The 15,791-nt window shown below is 49.4% G+C and overlaps 47 non-coding genes across 47 annotated transcripts; all 47 read left to right on the forward strand.

The window, feature by feature from the left end:
* Window positions 1–128: 128 nt before the first annotated feature.
* LOC145084376 (5S ribosomal RNA) lies at window positions 129–247 on the forward strand. The gene has a single exon (XR_013698822.1). It is a non-coding gene; the product is annotated as a 5S ribosomal RNA (ribosomal RNA).
* A 215-nt stretch (window positions 248–462) lies between these two features.
* On the forward strand, window positions 463–581 carry LOC145085021 (5S ribosomal RNA). Its single transcript, XR_013699438.1, has one exon. It is a non-coding gene; the product is annotated as a 5S ribosomal RNA (ribosomal RNA).
* Window positions 582–796: 215 nt separating this feature from the next.
* LOC145084378 (5S ribosomal RNA) lies at window positions 797–915 on the forward strand. The gene has a single exon (XR_013698824.1). It is a non-coding gene; the product is annotated as a 5S ribosomal RNA (ribosomal RNA).
* A 215-nt stretch (window positions 916–1,130) lies between these two features.
* LOC145083155 (5S ribosomal RNA) lies at window positions 1,131–1,249 on the forward strand. The gene has a single exon (XR_013697640.1). It is a non-coding gene; the product is annotated as a 5S ribosomal RNA (ribosomal RNA).
* Window positions 1,250–1,463: 214 nt separating this feature from the next.
* On the forward strand, window positions 1,464–1,582 carry LOC145084769 (5S ribosomal RNA). Its single transcript, XR_013699199.1, has one exon. It is a non-coding gene; the product is annotated as a 5S ribosomal RNA (ribosomal RNA).
* Window positions 1,583–1,797: 215 nt separating this feature from the next.
* Window positions 1,798–1,916, forward strand: LOC145084379 (5S ribosomal RNA). The gene has a single exon (XR_013698825.1). It is a non-coding gene; the product is annotated as a 5S ribosomal RNA (ribosomal RNA).
* Window positions 1,917–2,131: 215 nt separating this feature from the next.
* On the forward strand, window positions 2,132–2,250 carry LOC145081419 (5S ribosomal RNA). The gene has a single exon (XR_013695976.1). It is a non-coding gene; the product is annotated as a 5S ribosomal RNA (ribosomal RNA).
* A 215-nt stretch (window positions 2,251–2,465) lies between these two features.
* LOC145081420 (5S ribosomal RNA) lies at window positions 2,466–2,584 on the forward strand. The gene has a single exon (XR_013695977.1). It is a non-coding gene; the product is annotated as a 5S ribosomal RNA (ribosomal RNA).
* Window positions 2,585–2,799: 215 nt separating this feature from the next.
* LOC145084711 (5S ribosomal RNA) lies at window positions 2,800–2,918 on the forward strand. The gene has a single exon (XR_013699143.1). It is a non-coding gene; the product is annotated as a 5S ribosomal RNA (ribosomal RNA).
* Window positions 2,919–3,133: 215 nt separating this feature from the next.
* Window positions 3,134–3,252, forward strand: LOC145081421 (5S ribosomal RNA). Its single transcript, XR_013695978.1, has one exon. It is a non-coding gene; the product is annotated as a 5S ribosomal RNA (ribosomal RNA).
* Window positions 3,253–3,467: 215 nt separating this feature from the next.
* LOC145084487 (5S ribosomal RNA) lies at window positions 3,468–3,586 on the forward strand. The gene has a single exon (XR_013698928.1). It is a non-coding gene; the product is annotated as a 5S ribosomal RNA (ribosomal RNA).
* A 214-nt stretch (window positions 3,587–3,800) lies between these two features.
* Window positions 3,801–3,919, forward strand: LOC145081423 (5S ribosomal RNA). The gene has a single exon (XR_013695980.1). It is a non-coding gene; the product is annotated as a 5S ribosomal RNA (ribosomal RNA).
* A 215-nt stretch (window positions 3,920–4,134) lies between these two features.
* On the forward strand, window positions 4,135–4,253 carry LOC145081424 (5S ribosomal RNA). Its single transcript, XR_013695981.1, has one exon. It is a non-coding gene; the product is annotated as a 5S ribosomal RNA (ribosomal RNA).
* Window positions 4,254–4,468: 215 nt separating this feature from the next.
* LOC145081425 (5S ribosomal RNA) lies at window positions 4,469–4,587 on the forward strand. Its single transcript, XR_013695982.1, has one exon. It is a non-coding gene; the product is annotated as a 5S ribosomal RNA (ribosomal RNA).
* Window positions 4,588–4,801: 214 nt separating this feature from the next.
* Window positions 4,802–4,920, forward strand: LOC145081426 (5S ribosomal RNA). The gene has a single exon (XR_013695983.1). It is a non-coding gene; the product is annotated as a 5S ribosomal RNA (ribosomal RNA).
* Window positions 4,921–5,135: 215 nt separating this feature from the next.
* LOC145083156 (5S ribosomal RNA) lies at window positions 5,136–5,254 on the forward strand. The gene has a single exon (XR_013697641.1). It is a non-coding gene; the product is annotated as a 5S ribosomal RNA (ribosomal RNA).
* Window positions 5,255–5,468: 214 nt separating this feature from the next.
* LOC145081427 (5S ribosomal RNA) lies at window positions 5,469–5,587 on the forward strand. Its single transcript, XR_013695984.1, has one exon. It is a non-coding gene; the product is annotated as a 5S ribosomal RNA (ribosomal RNA).
* A 215-nt stretch (window positions 5,588–5,802) lies between these two features.
* On the forward strand, window positions 5,803–5,921 carry LOC145084395 (5S ribosomal RNA). Its single transcript, XR_013698840.1, has one exon. It is a non-coding gene; the product is annotated as a 5S ribosomal RNA (ribosomal RNA).
* A 214-nt stretch (window positions 5,922–6,135) lies between these two features.
* Window positions 6,136–6,254, forward strand: LOC145081428 (5S ribosomal RNA). The gene has a single exon (XR_013695985.1). It is a non-coding gene; the product is annotated as a 5S ribosomal RNA (ribosomal RNA).
* A 215-nt stretch (window positions 6,255–6,469) lies between these two features.
* On the forward strand, window positions 6,470–6,588 carry LOC145081429 (5S ribosomal RNA). The gene has a single exon (XR_013695986.1). It is a non-coding gene; the product is annotated as a 5S ribosomal RNA (ribosomal RNA).
* A 215-nt stretch (window positions 6,589–6,803) lies between these two features.
* On the forward strand, window positions 6,804–6,922 carry LOC145084488 (5S ribosomal RNA). The gene has a single exon (XR_013698929.1). It is a non-coding gene; the product is annotated as a 5S ribosomal RNA (ribosomal RNA).
* A 215-nt stretch (window positions 6,923–7,137) lies between these two features.
* On the forward strand, window positions 7,138–7,256 carry LOC145081430 (5S ribosomal RNA). Its single transcript, XR_013695987.1, has one exon. It is a non-coding gene; the product is annotated as a 5S ribosomal RNA (ribosomal RNA).
* Window positions 7,257–7,471: 215 nt separating this feature from the next.
* On the forward strand, window positions 7,472–7,590 carry LOC145081431 (5S ribosomal RNA). The gene has a single exon (XR_013695988.1). It is a non-coding gene; the product is annotated as a 5S ribosomal RNA (ribosomal RNA).
* Window positions 7,591–7,805: 215 nt separating this feature from the next.
* On the forward strand, window positions 7,806–7,924 carry LOC145081432 (5S ribosomal RNA). The gene has a single exon (XR_013695989.1). It is a non-coding gene; the product is annotated as a 5S ribosomal RNA (ribosomal RNA).
* Window positions 7,925–8,138: 214 nt separating this feature from the next.
* LOC145081434 (5S ribosomal RNA) lies at window positions 8,139–8,257 on the forward strand. The gene has a single exon (XR_013695991.1). It is a non-coding gene; the product is annotated as a 5S ribosomal RNA (ribosomal RNA).
* A 215-nt stretch (window positions 8,258–8,472) lies between these two features.
* LOC145083158 (5S ribosomal RNA) lies at window positions 8,473–8,591 on the forward strand. Its single transcript, XR_013697643.1, has one exon. It is a non-coding gene; the product is annotated as a 5S ribosomal RNA (ribosomal RNA).
* A 214-nt stretch (window positions 8,592–8,805) lies between these two features.
* LOC145081435 (5S ribosomal RNA) lies at window positions 8,806–8,924 on the forward strand. The gene has a single exon (XR_013695992.1). It is a non-coding gene; the product is annotated as a 5S ribosomal RNA (ribosomal RNA).
* A 215-nt stretch (window positions 8,925–9,139) lies between these two features.
* On the forward strand, window positions 9,140–9,258 carry LOC145084396 (5S ribosomal RNA). The gene has a single exon (XR_013698841.1). It is a non-coding gene; the product is annotated as a 5S ribosomal RNA (ribosomal RNA).
* A 214-nt stretch (window positions 9,259–9,472) lies between these two features.
* Window positions 9,473–9,591, forward strand: LOC145081436 (5S ribosomal RNA). Its single transcript, XR_013695993.1, has one exon. It is a non-coding gene; the product is annotated as a 5S ribosomal RNA (ribosomal RNA).
* A 215-nt stretch (window positions 9,592–9,806) lies between these two features.
* On the forward strand, window positions 9,807–9,925 carry LOC145081437 (5S ribosomal RNA). The gene has a single exon (XR_013695994.1). It is a non-coding gene; the product is annotated as a 5S ribosomal RNA (ribosomal RNA).
* A 214-nt stretch (window positions 9,926–10,139) lies between these two features.
* Window positions 10,140–10,258, forward strand: LOC145083708 (5S ribosomal RNA). Its single transcript, XR_013698171.1, has one exon. It is a non-coding gene; the product is annotated as a 5S ribosomal RNA (ribosomal RNA).
* Window positions 10,259–10,472: 214 nt separating this feature from the next.
* LOC145084381 (5S ribosomal RNA) lies at window positions 10,473–10,591 on the forward strand. The gene has a single exon (XR_013698826.1). It is a non-coding gene; the product is annotated as a 5S ribosomal RNA (ribosomal RNA).
* A 215-nt stretch (window positions 10,592–10,806) lies between these two features.
* LOC145081438 (5S ribosomal RNA) lies at window positions 10,807–10,925 on the forward strand. The gene has a single exon (XR_013695995.1). It is a non-coding gene; the product is annotated as a 5S ribosomal RNA (ribosomal RNA).
* A 215-nt stretch (window positions 10,926–11,140) lies between these two features.
* Window positions 11,141–11,259, forward strand: LOC145083491 (5S ribosomal RNA). The gene has a single exon (XR_013697965.1). It is a non-coding gene; the product is annotated as a 5S ribosomal RNA (ribosomal RNA).
* Window positions 11,260–11,474: 215 nt separating this feature from the next.
* Window positions 11,475–11,593, forward strand: LOC145084489 (5S ribosomal RNA). The gene has a single exon (XR_013698930.1). It is a non-coding gene; the product is annotated as a 5S ribosomal RNA (ribosomal RNA).
* A 215-nt stretch (window positions 11,594–11,808) lies between these two features.
* Window positions 11,809–11,927, forward strand: LOC145081439 (5S ribosomal RNA). Its single transcript, XR_013695996.1, has one exon. It is a non-coding gene; the product is annotated as a 5S ribosomal RNA (ribosomal RNA).
* Window positions 11,928–12,141: 214 nt separating this feature from the next.
* LOC145081440 (5S ribosomal RNA) lies at window positions 12,142–12,260 on the forward strand. The gene has a single exon (XR_013695997.1). It is a non-coding gene; the product is annotated as a 5S ribosomal RNA (ribosomal RNA).
* Window positions 12,261–12,475: 215 nt separating this feature from the next.
* On the forward strand, window positions 12,476–12,594 carry LOC145081441 (5S ribosomal RNA). Its single transcript, XR_013695998.1, has one exon. It is a non-coding gene; the product is annotated as a 5S ribosomal RNA (ribosomal RNA).
* Window positions 12,595–12,808: 214 nt separating this feature from the next.
* Window positions 12,809–12,927, forward strand: LOC145081442 (5S ribosomal RNA). The gene has a single exon (XR_013695999.1). It is a non-coding gene; the product is annotated as a 5S ribosomal RNA (ribosomal RNA).
* A 215-nt stretch (window positions 12,928–13,142) lies between these two features.
* On the forward strand, window positions 13,143–13,261 carry LOC145081443 (5S ribosomal RNA). Its single transcript, XR_013696000.1, has one exon. It is a non-coding gene; the product is annotated as a 5S ribosomal RNA (ribosomal RNA).
* Window positions 13,262–13,475: 214 nt separating this feature from the next.
* On the forward strand, window positions 13,476–13,594 carry LOC145081445 (5S ribosomal RNA). The gene has a single exon (XR_013696002.1). It is a non-coding gene; the product is annotated as a 5S ribosomal RNA (ribosomal RNA).
* A 215-nt stretch (window positions 13,595–13,809) lies between these two features.
* LOC145081446 (5S ribosomal RNA) lies at window positions 13,810–13,928 on the forward strand. The gene has a single exon (XR_013696003.1). It is a non-coding gene; the product is annotated as a 5S ribosomal RNA (ribosomal RNA).
* A 214-nt stretch (window positions 13,929–14,142) lies between these two features.
* Window positions 14,143–14,261, forward strand: LOC145081447 (5S ribosomal RNA). Its single transcript, XR_013696004.1, has one exon. It is a non-coding gene; the product is annotated as a 5S ribosomal RNA (ribosomal RNA).
* A 215-nt stretch (window positions 14,262–14,476) lies between these two features.
* On the forward strand, window positions 14,477–14,595 carry LOC145081448 (5S ribosomal RNA). Its single transcript, XR_013696005.1, has one exon. It is a non-coding gene; the product is annotated as a 5S ribosomal RNA (ribosomal RNA).
* A 214-nt stretch (window positions 14,596–14,809) lies between these two features.
* Window positions 14,810–14,928, forward strand: LOC145081449 (5S ribosomal RNA). The gene has a single exon (XR_013696006.1). It is a non-coding gene; the product is annotated as a 5S ribosomal RNA (ribosomal RNA).
* Window positions 14,929–15,143: 215 nt separating this feature from the next.
* LOC145081450 (5S ribosomal RNA) lies at window positions 15,144–15,262 on the forward strand. Its single transcript, XR_013696007.1, has one exon. It is a non-coding gene; the product is annotated as a 5S ribosomal RNA (ribosomal RNA).
* Window positions 15,263–15,476: 214 nt separating this feature from the next.
* Window positions 15,477–15,595, forward strand: LOC145083709 (5S ribosomal RNA). Its single transcript, XR_013698172.1, has one exon. It is a non-coding gene; the product is annotated as a 5S ribosomal RNA (ribosomal RNA).
* Window positions 15,596–15,791: the final 196 nt, after the last annotated feature.

Genomic DNA, 15,791 nt, shown 5'->3' on the forward strand with positions numbered 1-15,791 from the left:
TCCGGTTCATGGCTGATGGTTTTCGTATTTTTGGAACGGAGCCGATCCGTCACGTGGGTCCCACGCCCCGCGTACCAAAACAAAGGCGTCTTCTAACACATAAAAACAATAAACATGGATAGTATTTCGGGCGCGATCATACCAGCACTAATGCACCGGATCCCATCAGAACTCCGCAGTTAAGCGTGCTTGGGCGAGAGTAGTACTAGGATGGGTGACCCCCTGGGAAGTCCTCGTGTTGCACCCCCCTTTTTCGTTGTCCGTTTGCGTTTGTTTCTAGGTTTTACGTGCTTTTTTTTCCTTTCTTTCTTGCTATTTCTATGCTCGGGTGCCCTCCGGTTCATGGCTGATGGTTTTCGTATTTTTGGAACGGAGCCGATCCGTCACGTGGGTCCCACGCCCCGCGTACCAAAACAAAGGCGTCTTCTAACACATAAAAACAATAAACATGGATAGTATTTCGGGCGCGATCATACCAGCACTAATGCACCGGATCCCATCAGAACTCCGCAGTTAAGCGTGCTTGGGCGAGAGTAGTACTAGGATGGTTGACCCCCTGGGAAGTCCTCGTGTTGCACCCCCCTTTTTCGTTGTCCGTTTGCGTTTGTTTCTAGGTTTTACGTGCTTTTTTTTCCTTTCTTTCTTGCTATTTCTATGCTCGGGTGCCCTCCGGTTCATGGCTGATGGTTTTCGTATTTTTGGAACGGAGCCGATCCGTCACGTGGGTCCCACGCCCCGCGTACCAAAACAAAGGCGTCTTCTAACACATAAAAACAATAAACATGGATAGTATTTCGGGCGCGATCATACCAGCACTAATGCACCGGATCCCATCAGAACTCCGCAGTTAAGCGTGCTTGGGCGAGAGTAGTACTAGGATGGGTGACCCCCTGGGAAGTCCTCGTGTTGCACCCCCCTTTTTCGTTGTCCGTTTGCGTTTGTTTCTATGTTTTACGTGCTTTTTTTTCCTTTCTTTCTTGCTATTTCTATGCTCGGGTGCCCTCCGGTTCGTGGCTGATGGTTTTCGTATTTTTGGAACGGAGCCGATCCGTCATGTGGGTCCCACGCCCCGCGTACCAAAACAAAGGCGTCTTCTAACACATAAAAACAATAAACATGGATAGTATTTCGGGTGCGATCATACCAGCACTAATGCACCGGATCCCATCAGAACTCCGCAGTTAAGCGTGCTTGGGCGAGAGTAGTACTAAGATGGGTGACCCCCTGGGAAGTCCTCGTGTTGCACCCCCCTTTTTCGTTGTCCGTTTGCGTTTGTTTCTAGGTTTTACGTGCTTTTTTTCCTTTCTTTCTTGCTATTTCTATGCTCGGGTGCCCTCCGGTTCGTGGCTGATGGTTTTCGTATTTTTGGAACGGAGCCGATCCGTCACGTGGGTCCCACGCCCCGCGTACCAAAACAAAGGCGTCTTCTAACACATAAAAACAATAAACATGGATAGTATTTCGGGCGCGATCATACCAGCACTAATGCACCGGATCCCATCAGAACTCCGCAGTTAAGCGTGCTTGGGCGAGAGTAGTACTAGGATGGGTGACCCCCTGGGAAGTCCTTGTGTTGCACCCCCCTTTTTCGTTGTCCGTTTGCGTTTGTTTCTAGGTTTTACGTGCTTTTTTTTCCTTTCTTTCTTGCTATTTCTATGCTCGGGTCCCCTCCGGTTCATGGCTGATGGTTTTCGTATTTTTGGAACGGAGCCGATCCGTCACGTGGGTCCCACGCCCCGCGTACCAAAACAAAGGCGTCTTCTAACACATAAAAACAATAAACATGGATAGTATTTCGGGCGCGATCATACCAGCACTAATGCACCGGATCCCATCAGAACTCCGCAGTTAAGCGTGCTTGGGCGAGAGTAGTACTAGGATGGGTGACCCCCTGGGAAGTCCTCGTGTTGCACCCCCCTTTTTCGTTGTCCGTTTGCGTTTGTTTCTAGGTTTTACGTGCTTTTTTTTCCTTTCTTTCTTGCTATTTCTATGCTCGGGTGCCCTCCGGTTCATGGCTGATGGTTTTCGTATTTTTGGAACGGAGCCGATCCGTCACGTGGGTCCCACGCCCCGCGTACCAAAACAAAGGCGTCTTCTAACACATAAAAACAATAAACATGGATAGTATTTCGGGTGCGATCATACCAGCACTAATGCACCGGATCCCATCAGAACTCCGCAGTTAAGCGTGCTTGGGCGAGAGTAGTACTAGGATGGGTGACCCCCTGGGAAGTCCTCGTGTTGCACCCCCCTTTTTCGTTGTCCGTTTGCGTTTGTTTCTAGGTTTTACGTGCTTTTTTTTCCTTTCTTTCTTGCTATTTCTATGCTCGGGTGCCCTCCGGTTCATGGTTGATGGTTTTCGTATTTTTGGAACGGAGCCGATCCGTCACGTGGGTCCCACGCCCCGCGTACCAAAACAAAGGCGTCTTCTAACACATAAAAACAATAAACATGGATAGTATTTCGGGTGCGATCATACCAGCACTAATGCACCGGATCCCATCAGAACTCCGCAGTTAAGCGTGCTTGGGCGAGAGTAGTACTAGGATGGGTGACCCCCTGGGAAGTCCTCGTGTTGCACCCCCCTTTTTCGTTGTCCGTTTGCGTTTGTTTCTAGGTTTTACGTGCTTTTTTTTCCTTTCTTTCTTGCTATTTCTATGCTCGGGTGCCCTCCGGTTCATGGCTGATGGTTTTCGTATTTTTGGAACGGAGCCGATCTGTCACGTGGGTCCCACGCCCCGCGTACCAAAACAAAGGCGTCTTCTAACACATAAAAACAATAAACATGGATAGTATTTCGGGTACGATCATACCAGCACTAATGCACCGGATCCCATCAGAACTCCGCAGTTAAGCGTGCTTGGGCGAGAGTAGTACTAGGATGGGTGACCCCCTGGGAAGTCCTCGTGTTGCACCCCCCTTTTTCGTTGTCCGTTTGCGTTTGTTTCTAGGTTTTACGTGCTTTTTTTTCCTTTCTTTCTTGCTATTTCTATGCTCGGGTGCCCTCCGGTTCGTGGCTGATGGTTTTCGTATTTTTGGAACGGAGCCGATCCGTCATGTGGGTCCCACGCCCCGCGTACCAAAACAAAGGCGTCTTCTAACACATAAAAACAATAAACATGGATAGTATTTCGGGTGCGATCATACCAGCACTAATGCACCGGATCCCATCAGAACTCCGCAGTTAAGCGTGCTTGGGCGAGAGTAGTACTAGGATGGGTGACCCCCTGGGAAGTCCTCGTGTTGCACCCCCCTTTTTCGTTGTCCGTTTGCGTTTGTTTCTAGGTTTTACGTGCTTTTTTTTCCTTTCTTTCTTGCTATTTCTATGCTCGGGTGCCCTCCGGTTCATGGCTGATGGTTTTCGTATTTTTGGAACGGAGCCGATCCGTCACGTGGGTCCCACGCCCCGCGTACCAAAACAAAGGCGTCTTCTAACACATAAAAACAATAAACATGGATAGTATTTCGGGTGCGATCATACCAGCAATAATGCACCGGATCCCATCAGAACTCCGCAGTTAAGCGTGCTTGGGCGAGAGTAGTACTAGGATGGGTGACCCCCTGGGAAGTCCTCGTGTTGCACCCCCCTTTTTCGTTGTCCGTTTGCGTTTGTTTCTAGGTTTTACGTGCTTTTTTTCCTTTCTTTCTTGCTATTTCTATGCTCGGGTGCCCTCCGGTTCATGGTTGATGGTTTTCGTATTTTTGGAACGGAGCCGATCCGTCACGTGGGTCCCACGCCCCGCGTACCAAAACAAAGGCGTCTTCTAACACATAAAAACAATAAACATGGATAGTATTTCGGGTGCGATCATACCAGCACTAATGCACCGGATCCCATCAGAACTCCGCAGTTAAGCGTGCTTGGGCGAGAGTAGTACTAGGATGGGTGACCCCCTGGGAAGTCCTCGTGTTGCACCCCCCTTTTTCGTTGTCCGTTTGCGTTTGTTTCTAGGTTTTACGTGCTTTTTTTTCCTTTCTTTCTTGCTATTTCTATGCTCGGGTGCCCTCCGGTTCATGGCTGATGGTTTTCGTATTTTTGGAACGGAGCCGATCTGTCACGTGGGTCCCACGCCCCGCGTACCAAAACAAAGGCGTCTTCTAACACATAAAAACAATAAACATGGATAGTATTTCGGGTGCGATCATACCAGCACTAATGCACCGGATCCCATCAGAACTCCGCAGTTAAGCGTGCTTGGGCGAGAGTAGTACTAGGATGGGTGACCCCCTGGGAAGTCCTCGTGTTGCACCCCCCTTTTTCGTTGTCCGTTTGCGTTTGTTTCTATGTTTTACGTGCTTTTTTTTCCTTTCTTTCTTGCTATTTCTATGCTCGGGTGCCCTCCGGTTCGTGGCTGATGGTTTTCGTATTTTTGGAACGGAGCCGATCCGTCATGTGGGTCCCACGCCCCGCGTACCAAAACAAAGGCGTCTTCTAACACATAAAAACAATAAACATGGATAGTATTTCGGGTGCGATCATACCAGCACTAATGCACCGGATCCCATCAGAACTCCGCAGTTAAGCGTGCTTGGGCGAGAGTAGTACTAGGATGGGTGACCCCCTGGGAAGTCCTCGTGTTGCACCCCCCTTTTTCGTTGTCCGTTTGCGTTTGTTTCTAGGTTTTACGTGCTTTTTTTCCTTTCTTTCTTGCTATTTCTATGCTCGGGTGCCCTCCGGTTCGTGGCTGATGGTTTTCGTATTTTTGGAACGGAGCCGATCCGTCACGTGGGTCCCACGCCCCGCGTACCAAAACAAAGGCGTCTTCTAACACATAAAAACAATAAACATGGATAGTATTTCGGGTGCGATCATACCAGCACTAATGCACCGGATCCCATCAGAACTCCGCAGTTAAGCGTGCTTGGGCGAGAGTAGTACTAGGATGGGTGACCCCCTGGGAAGTCCTCGTGTTGCACCCCCCTTTTTCGTTGTCCGTATGCGTTTGTTTCTAGGTTTTACGTGCTTTTTTTTCCTTTCTTTCTTGCTATTTCTATGCTCGGGTGCCCTCCGGTTCATGGCTGATGGTTTTCGTATTTTTGGAACGGAGCCGATCCGTCACGTGGGTCCCACGCCCCGCGTACCAAAACAAAGGCGTCTTCTAACACATAAAAACAATAAACATGGATAGTATTTCGGGTGCGATCATACCAGCACTAATGCACCGGATCCCATCAGAACTCCGCAGTTAAGCGTGCTTGGGCGAGAGTAGTACTAAGATGGGTGACCCCCTGGGAAGTCCTCGTGTTGCACCCCCCTTTTTCGTTGTCCGTTTGCGTTTGTTTCTAGGTTTTACGTGCTTTTTTTCCTTTCTTTCTTGCTATTTCTATGCTCGGGTGCCCTCCGGTTCGTGGCTGATGGTTTTCGTATTTTTGGAACGGAGCCGATCCGTCACGTGGGTCCCACGCCCCGCGTACCAAAACAAAGGCGTCTTCTAACACATAAAAACAATAAACATGGATAGTATTTCGGGTGCGATCATACCAGCACTAATGCACCGGATCCCATCAGAACTCCGCAGTTAAGCGTGCTTGGGCGAGAGTAGTACTAGGATGGGTGACCCCCTGGGAAGTCCTCGTGTTGCACCCCCCTTTTTCGTTGTCCGTTTGCGTTTGTTTCTAGGTTTTACGTGCTTTTTTTTCCTTTCTTTCTTGCTATTTCTATGCTCGGGTGCCCTCCGGTTCATGGCTGATGGTTTTCGTATTTTTGGAACGGAGCCGATCCGTCACGTGGGTCCCACGCCCCGCGTACCAAAACAAAGGCGTCTTCTAACACATAAAAACAATAAACATGGATAGTATTTCGGGTGCGATCATACCAGCACTAATGCACCGGATCCCATCAGAACTCCGCAGTTAAGCATGCTTGGGCGAGAGTAGTACTAGGATGGGTGACCCCCTGGGAAGTCCTCGTGTTGCACCCCCCTTTTTCGTTGTCCGTTTGCGTTTGTTTCTAGGTTTTACGTGCTTTTTTTCCTTTCTTTCTTGCTATTTCTATGCTCGGGTGCCCTCCGGTTCGTGGCTGATGGTTTTCGTATTTTTGGAACGGAGCCGATCCGTCACGTGGGTCCCACGCCCCGCGTACCAAAACAAAGGCGTCTTCTAACACATAAAAACAATAAACATGGATAGTATTTCGGGTGCGATCATACCAGCACTAATGCACCGGATCCCATCAGAACTCCGCAGTTAAGCGTGCTTGGGCGAGAGTAGTACTAGGATGGGTGACCCCCTGGGAAGTCCTCGTGTTGCACCCCCCTTTTTCGTTGTCCGTTTGCGTTTGTTTCTAGGTTTTACGTGCTTTTTTTTCCTTTCTTTCTTGCTATTTCTATGCTCGGGTGCCCTCCGGTTCATGGCTGATGGTTTTCGTATTTTTGGAACGGAGCCGATCCGTCACGTGGGTCCCACGCCCCGCGTACCAAAACAAAGGCGTCTTCTAACACATAAAAACAATAAACATGGATAGTATTTCGGGTGCGATCATACCAGCACTAATGCACCGGATCCCATCAGAACTCCGCAGTTAAGCGTGCTTGGGCGAGAGTAGTACTAGGATGGGTGACCCCCTGGGAAGTCCTCGTGTTGCACCCCCCTTTTTCGTTGTCCGTTTGCGTTTGTTTCTAGGTTTTACGTGCTTTTTTTTCCTTTCTTTCTTGCTATTTCTATGCTCGGGTGCCCTCCGGTTCATGGCTGATGGTTTTCGTATTTTTGGAACGGAGCCGATCCGTCACGTGGGTCCCACGCCCCGCGTACCAAAACAAAGGCGTCTTCTAACACATAAAAACAATAAACATGGATAGTATTTCGGGTGCGATCATACCAGCAATAATGCACCGGATCCCATCAGAACTCCGCAGTTAAGCGTGCTTGGGCGAGAGTAGTACTAGGATGGGTGACCCCCTGGGAAGTCCTCGTGTTGCACCCCCCTTTTTCGTTGTCCGTTTGCGTTTGTTTCTAGGTTTTACGTGCTTTTTTTTCCTTTCTTTCTTGCTATTTCTATGCTCGGGTGCCCTCCGGTTCATGGTTGATGGTTTTCGTATTTTTGGAACGGAGCCGATCCGTCACGTGGGTCCCACGCCCCGCGTACCAAAACAAAGGCGTCTTCTAACACATAAAAACAATAAACATGGATAGTATTTCGGGTGCGATCATACCAGCACTAATGCACCGGATCCCATCAGAACTCCGCAGTTAAGCGTGCTTGGGCGAGAGTAGTACTAGGATGGGTGACCCCCTGGGAAGTCCTCGTGTTGCACCCCCCTTTTTCGTTGTCCGTTTGCGTTTGTTTCTAGGTTTTACGTGCTTTTTTTTCCTTTCTTTCTTGCTATTTCTATGCTCGGGTGCCCTCCGGTTCATGGCTGATGGTTTTCGTATTTTTGGAACGGAGCCGATCTGTCACGTGGGTCCCACGCCCCGCGTACCAAAACAAAGGCGTCTTCTAACACATAAAAACAATAAACATGGATAGTATTTCGGGTGCGATCATACCAGCACTAATGCACCGGATCCCATCAGAACTCCGCAGTTAAGCGTGCTTGGGCGAGAGTAGTACTAGGATGGGTGACCCCCTGGGAAGTCCTCGTGTTGCACCCCCCTTTTTCGTTGTCCGTTTGCGTTTGTTTCTATGTTTTACGTGCTTTTTTTTCCTTTCTTTCTTGCTATTTCTATGCTCGGGTGCCCTCCGGTTCGTGGCTGATGGTTTTCGTATTTTTGGAACGGAGCCGATCCGTCATGTGGGTCCCACGCCCCGCGTACCAAAACAAAGGCGTCTTCTAACACATAAAAACAATAAACATGGATAGTATTTCGGGTGCGATCATACCAGCACTAATGCACCGGATCCCATCAGAACTCCGCAGTTAAGCGTGCTTGGGCGAGAGTAGTACTAGGATGGGTGACCCCCTGGGAAGTCCTCGTGTTGCACCCCCCTTTTTCGTTGTCCGTTTGCGTTTGTTTCTAGGTTTTACGTGCTTTTTTTCCTTTCTTTCTTGCTATTTCTATGCTCGGGTGCCCTCCGGTTCGTGGCTGATGGTTTTCGTATTTTTGGAACGGAGCCGATCCGTCACGTGGGTCCCACGCCCCGCGTACCAAAACAAAGGCGTCTTCTAACACATAAAAACAATAAACATGGATAGTATTTCGGGTGCGATCATACCAGCACTAATGCACCGGATCCCATCAGAACTCCGCAGTTAAGCGTGCTTGGGCGAGAGTAGTACTAGGATGGGTGACCCCCTGGGAAGTCCTCGTGTTGCACCCCCCTTTTTCGTTGTCCGTTTGCGTTTGTTTCTAGGTTTTACGTGCTTTTTTTTCCTTTCTTTCTTGCTATTTCTATGCTCGGGTGCCCTCCGGTTCATGGCTGATGGTTTTCGTATTTTTGGAACGGAGCCGATCCGTCACGTGGGTCCCACGCCCCGCGTACCAAAACAAAGGCGTCTTCTAACACATAAAAACAATAAACATGGATAGTATTTCGGGTGCGATCATACCAGCACTAATGCACCGGATCCCATCAGAACTCCGCAGTTAAGCGTGCTTGGGCGAGAGTAGTACTAAGATGGGTGACCCCCTGGGAAGTCCTCGTGTTGCACCCCCCTTTTTCGTTGTCCGTTTGCGTTTGTTTCTAGGTTTTACGTGCTTTTTTTCCTTTCTTTCTTGCTATTTCTATGCTCGGGTGCCCTCCGGTTCGTGGCTGATGGTTTTCGTATTTTTGGAACGGAGCCGATCCGTCACGTGGGTCCCACGCCCCGCGTACCAAAACAAAGGCGTCTTCTAACACATAAAAACAATAAACATGGATAGTATTTCGGGTGCGATCATACCAGCACTAATGCACCGGATCCCATCAGAACTCCGCAGTTAAGCGTGCTTGGGCGAGAGTAGTACTAGGATGGGTGACCCCCTGGGAAGTCCTCGTGTTGCACCCCCCTTTTTCGTTGTCCGTTTGCGTTTGTTTCTAGGTTTTACGTGCTTTTTTTTCCTTTCTTTCTTGCTATTTCTATGCTCGGGTGCCCTCCGGTTCATGGCTGATGGTTTTCGTATTTTTGGAACGGAGCCGATCCGTCACGTGGGTCCCACGCCCCGCGTACCAAAACAAAGGCGTCTTCTAACACATAAAAACAATAAACATGGATAGTATTTCGGGTGCGATCATACCAGCACTAATGCACCGGATCCCATCAGAACTCCGCAGTTAAGCATGCTTGGGCGAGAGTAGTACTAGGATGGGTGACCCCCTGGGAAGTCCTCGTGTTGCACCCCCCTTTTTCGTTGTCCGTTTGCGTTTGTTTCTAGGTTTTACGTGCTTTTTTTCCTTTCTTTCTTGCTATTTCTATGCTCGGGTGCCCTCCGGTTCGTGGCTGATGGTTTTCGTATTTTTGGAACGGAGCCGATCCGTCACGTGGGTCCCACGCCCCGCGTACCAAAACAAAGGCGTCTTCTAACACATAAAAACAATAAACATGGATAGTATTTCGGGTGCGATCATACCAGCACTAATGCACCGGATCCCATCAGAACTCCGCAGTTAAGCGTGCTTGGGCGAGAGTAGTACTAGGATGGGTGACCCCCTGGGAAGTCCTCGTGTTGCACCCCCCTTTTTCGTTGTCCGTTTGCGTTTGTTTCTAGGTTTTACGTGCTTTTTTTTCCTTTCTTTCTTGCTATTTCTATGCTCGGGTGCCCTCCGGTTCATGGCTGATGGTTTTCGTATTTTTGGAACGGAGCCGATCCGTCACGTGGGTCCCACGCCCCGCGTACCAAAACAAAGGCGTCTTCTAACACATAAAAACAATAAACATGGATAGTATTTCGGGTGCGATCATACCAGCACTAATGCACCGGATCCCATCAGAACTCCGCAGTTAAGCGTGCTTGGGCGAGAGTAGTACTAGGATGGGTGACCCCCTGGGAAGTCCTCGTGTTGCACCCCCCTTTTTCGTTGTCCGTTTGCGTTTGTTTCTAGGTTTTACGTGCTTTTTTTCCTTTCTTTCTTGCTATTTCTATGCTCGGGTGCCCTCCGGTTCGTGGCTGATGGTTTTCGTATTTTTGGAACGGAGCCGATCCGTCACGTGGGTCCCACGCCCCGCGTACCAAAACAAAGGCGTCTTCTAACACATAAAAACAATAAACATGGATAGTATTTCGGGTGCGATCATACCAGCACTAATGCACCGGATCCCATCAGAGCTCCGCAGTTAAGCGTGCTTGGGCGAGAGTAGTACTAGGATGGGTGACCCCCTGGGAAGTCCTCGTGTTGCACCCCCCTTTTTCGTTGTCAGTTTGCGTTTGTTTCTAGGTTTTACGTGCTTTTTTTCCTTTCTTTCTTGCTATTTCTATGCTCGGGTGCCTTCCGGTTCATGGCTGATGGTTTTCGTATTTTTGGAACGGAGCCGATCCGTCACGTGGGTCCCACGCCCCGCGTACCAAAACAAAGGCGTCTTCTAACACATAAAAACAATAAACATGGATAGTATTTCGGGCGCGATCATACCAGCACTAATGCACCGGATCCCATCAGAACTCCGCAGTTAAGCGTGCTTGGGCGAGAGTAGTACTAGGATGGGTGACCCCCTGGGAAGTCCTCGTGTTGCACCCCCCTTTTTCGTTGTCCGTTTGCGTTTGTTTCTAGGTTTTACGTGCTTTTTTTTCCTTTCTTTCTTGCTATTTCTATGCTCGGGTGCCCTCCGGTTCATGGCTGATGGTTTTCGTATTTTTGGAACGGAGCCGATCTGTCACGTGGGTCCCACGCCCCGCGTACCAAAACAAAGGCGTCTTCTAACACATAAAAACAATAAACATGGATAGTATTTCGGGTGCGATCATACCAGCACTAATGCACCGGATCCCATCAGAACTCCGCAGTTAAGCGTGCTTGGGCGAGAGTAGTACTAGGATGGGTGACCCCCTGGGAAGTCCTCGTGTTGCACCCCCCTTTTTCGTTGTCCGTTTGCGTTTGTTTCTAGGTTTTACGTGCTTTTTTTTCCTTTCTTTCTTGCTATTTCTATGCTCGGGTGCCCTCCGGTTCGTGGCTGATGGTTTTCGTATTTTTGGAACGGAGCCGATCCGTCATGTGGGTCCCACGCCCCGCGTACCAAAACAAAGGCGTCTTCTAACACATAAAAACAATAAACATGGATAGTATTTCGGGTGCGATCATACCAGCACTAATGCACCGGATCCCATCAGAACTCTGCAGTTAAGCGTGCTTGGGCGAGAGTAGTACTAGGATGGGTGACCCCCTGGGAAGTCCTCGTGTTGCACCCCCCTTTTTCGTTGTCCGTTTGCGTTTGTTTCTAGGTTTTACGTGCTTTTTTTTCCTTTCTTTCTTGCTATTTCTATGCTCGGGTGCCCTCCGGTTCATGGCTGATGGTTTTCGTATTTTTGGAACGGAGCCGATCCGTCACGTGGGTCCCACGCCCCGCGTACCAAAACAAAGGCGTCTTCTAACACATAAAAACAATAAACATCGATAGTATTTCGGGTGCGATCATACCAGCAATAATGCACCGGATCCCATCAGAACTCCGCAGTTAAGCGTGCTTGGGCGAGAGTAGTACTAGGATGGGTGACCCCCTGGGAAGTCCTCGTGTTGCACCCCCCTTTTTCGTTGTCCGTTTGCGTTTGTTTCTAGGTTTTACGTGCTTTTTTTTCCTTTCTTTCTTGCTATTTCTATGCTCGGGTGCCCTCCGGTTCATGGCTGATGGTTTTCGTATTTTTGGAACGGAGCCGATCCGTCACGTGGGTCCCACGCCCCGCGTACCAAAACAAAGGCGTCTTCTAACACATAAAAACAATAAACATGGATAGTATTTCGGGTGCGATCATACCAGCACTAATGCACCGGATCCCATCAGAACTCCGCAGTTAAGCGTGCTTGGGCGAGAGTAGTACTAGGATGGGTGACCCCCTGGGAAGTCCTCGTGTTGCACCCCCCTTTTTCGTTGTCCGTTTGCGTTTGTTTCTAGGTTTTACGTGCTTTTTTTCCTTTCTTTCTTGCTATTTCTATGCTCGGGTGCCCTCCGGTTCGTGGCTGATGGTTTTCGTATTTTTGGAACGGAGCCGATCCGTCACGTGGGTCCCACGCCCCGCGTACCAAAACAAAGGCGTCTTCTAACACATAAAAACAATAAACATGGATAGTATTTCGGGTGCGATCATACCAGCACTAATGCACCGGATCCCATCAGAACTCCGCAGTTAAGCGTGCTTGGGCGAGAGTAGTACTAGGATGGGTGACCCCCTGGGAAGTCCTCGTGTTGCACCCCCCTTTTTCGTTGTCCATTTGCGTTTGTTTCTAGGTTTTACGTGCTTTTTTTTCCTTTCTTTCTTGCTATTTCTATGCTCGGGTGCCCTCCGGTTCATGGCTGATGGTTTTCGTATTTTTGGAACGGAGCCGATCCGTCACGTGGGTCCCACGCCCCGCGTACCAAAACAAAGGCGTCTTCTAACACATAAAAACAATAAACATGGATAGTATTTCGGGTGCGATCATACCAGCACTAATGCACCGGATCCCATCAGAACTCCGCAGTTAAGCGTGCTTGGGCGAGAGTAGTACTAGGATGGGTGACCCCCTGGGAAGTCCTCGTGTTGCACCCCCCTTTTTCGTTGTCCGTTTGCGTTTGTTTCTAGGTTTTACGTGCTTTTTTTCCTTTCTTTCTTGCTATTTCTATGCTCGGGTGCCCTCCGGTTCGTGGCTGATGGTTTTCGTATTTTTGGAACGGAGCCGATCCGTCACGTGGGTCCCACGCCCCGCGTACCAAAACAAAGGCGTCTTCTAACACATAAAAACAATAAACATGGATAGTATTTCGGGTGCGATCATACCAGCACTAATGCACCGGATCCCATCAGAACTCCGCAGTTAAGCGTGCTTGGGCGAGAGTAGTACTAGGATGGGTGACCCCCTGGGAAGTCCTCGTGTTGCACCCCCCTTTTTCGTTGTCCGTTTGCGTTTGTTTCTAGGTTTTACGTGCTTTTTTTTCCTTTCTTTCTTGCTATTTCTATGCTCGGGTGCCCTCCGGTTCATGGCTGATGGTTTTCGTATTTTTGGAACGGAGCCGATCCGTCACGTGGGTCCCACGCCCCGCGTACCAAAACAAAGGCGTCTTCTAACACATAAAAACAATAAACATGGATAGTATTTCGGGTGCGATCATACCAGCACTAATGCACCGGATCCCATCAGAACTCCGCAGTTAAGCGTGCTTGGGCGAGAGTAGTACTAGGATGGGTGACCCCCTGGGAAGTCCTCGTGTTGCACCCCCCTTTTTCGTTGTCCGTTTGCGTTTGTTTCTAGGTTTTACGTGCTTTTTTTCCTTTCTTTCTTGCTATTTCTATGCTCGGGTGCCCTCCGGTTCGTGGCTGATGGTTTTCGTATTTTTGGAACGGAGCCGATCCGTCACGTGGGTCCCACGCCCCGCGTACCAAAACAAAGGCGTCTTCTAACACATAAAAACAATAAACATGGATAGTATTTCGGGTGCGATCATACCAGCACTAATGCACCGGATCCCATCAGAACTCCGCAGTTAAGCGTGCTTGGGCGAGAGTAGTACTAGGATGGGTGACCCCCTGGGAAGTCCTCGTGTTGCACCCCCCTTTTTCGTTGTCCGTTTGCGTTTGTTTCTAGGTTTTACGTGCTTTTTTTTCCTTTCTTTCTTGCTATTTCTATGCTCGGGTGCCCTCCGGTTCATGGCTGATGGTTTTCGTATTTTTGGAACGGAGCCGATCCGTCACGTGGGTCCCACGCCCCGCGTACCAAAACAAAGGCGTCTTCTAACACATAAAAACAATAAACATGGATAGTATTTCGGGTGCGATCATACCAGCACTAATGCACCGGATCCCATCAGAACTCCGCAGTTAAGCGTGCTTGGGCGAGAGTAGTACTAGGATGGGTGACCCCCTGGGAAGTCCTCGTGTTGCACCCCCCTTTTTCGTTGTCCGTTTGCGTTTGTTTCTAGGTTTTACGTGCTTTTTTTCCTTTCTTTCTTGCTATTTCTATGCTCGGGTGCCCTCCGGTTCGTGGCTGATGGTTTTCGTATTTTTGGAACGGAGCCGATCCGTCACGTGGGTCCCACGCCCCGCGTACCAAAACAAAGGCGTCTTCTAACACATAAAAACAATAAACATGGATAGTATTTCGGGTGCGATCATACCAGCACTAATGCACCGGATCCCATCAGAACTCCGCAGTTAAGCGTGCTTGGGCGAGAGTAGTACTAGGATGGGTGACCCCCTGGGAAGTCCTCGTGTTGCACCCCCCTTTTTCGTTGTCCGTTTGCGTTTGTTTCTAGGTTTTACGTGCTTTTTTTTCCTTTCTTTCTTGCTATTTCTATGCTCGGGTGCCCTCCGGTTCATGGCTGATGGTTTTCGTATTTTTGGAACGGAGTCGATCCGTCACGTGGGTCCCACGCCCCGCGTACCAAAACAAAGGCGTCTTCTAACACATAAAAACAATAAACATGGATAGTATTTCGGGTGCGATCATACCAGCACTAATGCACCGGATCCCATCAGAACTCCGCAGTTAAGCGTGCTTGGGCGAGAGTAGTACTAGGATGGGTGACCCCCTGGGAAGTCCTCGTGTTGCACCCCCCTTTTTCGTTGTCCGTTTGCGTTTGTTTCTAGGTTTTACGTGCTTTTTTTCCTTTCTTTCTTGCTATTTCTATGCTCGGGTGCCCTCCGGTTCGTGGCTGATGGTTTTCGTATTTTTGGAACGGAGCCGATCCGTCACGTGGGTCCCACGCCCCGCGTACCAAAACAAAGGCGTCTTCTAACACATAAAAACAATAAACATGGATAGTATTTCGGGTGCGATCATACCAGCACTAATGCACCGGATCCCATCAGAACTCCGCAGTTAAGCGTGCTTGGGCGAGAGTAGTACTAGGATGGGTGACCCCCTGGGAAGTCCTCGTGTTGCACCCCCCTTTTTCGTTGTCCGTTTGCGTTTGTTTCTAGGTTTTACGTGCTTTTTTTTCCTTTCTTTCTTGCTATTTCTATGCTCGGGTGCCCTCCGGTTCATGGCTGATGGTTTTCGTATTTTTGGAACGGAGCCGATCCGTCACGTGGGTCCCACGCCCCGCGTACCAAAACAAAGGCGTCTTCTAACACATAAAAACAATAAACATGGATAGTATTTCGGGTGCGATCATACCAGCACTAATGCACCGGATCCCATCAGAACTCCGCAGTTAAGCGTGCTTGGGCGAGAGTAGTACTAGGATGGGTGACCCCCTGGGAAGTCCTCGTGTTGCACCCCCCTTTTTCGTTGTCCGTTTGCGTTTGTTTCTAGGTTTTACGTGCTTTTTTTCCTTTCTTTCTTGCTATTTCTATGCTCGGGTGCCCTCCGGTTCGTGGCTGATGGTTTTCGTATTTTTGGAACGGAGCCGATCCGTCACGTGGGTCCCACGCCCCGCGTACCAAAACAAAGGCGTCTTCTAACACATAAAAACAATAAACATGGATAGTATTTCGGGTGCGATCATACCAGCACTAATGCACCGGATCCCATCAGAGCTCCGCAGTTAAGCGTGCTTGGGCGAGAGTAGTACTAGGATGGGTGACCCCCTGGGAAGTCCTCGTGTTGCACCCCCCTTTTTCGTTGTCAGTTTGCGTTTGTTTCTAGGTTTTACGTGCTTTTTTTCCTTTCTTTCTTGCTATTTCTATGCTCGGGTGCCCTCCGGTTCATGGCTGATGGTTTTCGTATTTTTGGAACGGAGCCGATCCGTCACGTGGGTCCCACGCCCCGCGTACCAAAACAAAGGCGTCTTCTAACACATAAAAACAAT

The sequence above is a fragment of the Lactuca serriola genome, chromosome 1, assembly GCF_051521515.1.
Source record: "Lactuca serriola cultivar US96UC23 chromosome 1, Lser_US96UC23_V15, whole genome shotgun sequence".
In the NCBI taxonomy this organism is placed as follows: Eukaryota; Viridiplantae; Streptophyta; class Magnoliopsida; order Asterales; family Asteraceae; genus Lactuca; species Lactuca serriola.